The sequence below is a fragment of the Pteropus alecto genome, unplaced genomic scaffold (genome assembly GCF_000325575.1).
Source record: "Pteropus alecto unplaced genomic scaffold, ASM32557v1 scaffold41, whole genome shotgun sequence".
In the NCBI taxonomy this organism is placed as follows: Eukaryota; Metazoa; Chordata; class Mammalia; order Chiroptera; family Pteropodidae; genus Pteropus; species Pteropus alecto.
In genome coordinates this window covers 1,179,362-1,180,001 of record NW_006430464.1, presented here as the reverse complement: position 1 = coordinate 1,180,001, position 640 = coordinate 1,179,362, and the positions used below count along the sequence as shown (strand labels likewise).

Genomic DNA, 640 nt, shown 5'->3' with positions numbered 1-640 from the left:
GGTGGGGGGGGAAGGGACGGGGGAAGGGAGGTGGCGTCAGCGGAAGAGATTTAAAGCAGCAGCGAGGGGCTGACAACAGGGAGAAAGCCTGTAGGGCTCATGGGCTGGGAGTTAGAAAGAGACCCAGAGAGAGGAAGAGACTTTCAGAGACAGAGGCAGAGAGACTGAGACACACAGATTCAACCTGGGGGGCAGGGGAAGGAGAAGGAGCGGGTGGCGGAGCTGGGAGTGGGGCAAAGGAGGGGAGGAGAAAGCCCGGTGGGAGAGGCAGAGAGAGACAGGGTAGGGGACTGCATTGGGGACAGCAGACAGAGGCAGGGAGCAGTGTTCGGGGCGGAGGGAGGATGGCGAGGGCGGTGTCTCCCCTCGGCACCGTGGGCTCCGTGCTTGGGGCTCACGGAAATGTTTTCATTTAAAAAATCTTGAGAAGCAGAAGAAAGTAAGTTAGTAGAACAGTGACGATGACGACGATGATGAGTAAGAATATATAATAATGACTCCAGCTTGGAATATGTCTGTCTTCAAACCGGCACATTCACGAAATTTAATTTTTAGTATTATTTTTATGGAGGAGGAGACCCACGAAGGCAAAAGAGCTGAGGATCCAGGAAGACATAATGTGGTCCAGGGGGGTTGGGGG

The 640-nt window shown here is 54.2% G+C and overlaps 1 protein-coding gene across 1 annotated transcript in view; it reads right to left on the bottom strand.

Moving 5' to 3' along the window:
- The window catches only part of IZUMO2 (IZUMO family member 2), a 7,145-nt gene that overhangs the window by 1,054 nt on the left and 5,451 nt on the right, over positions 1–640 (bottom strand). The window lies entirely within an intron of this gene.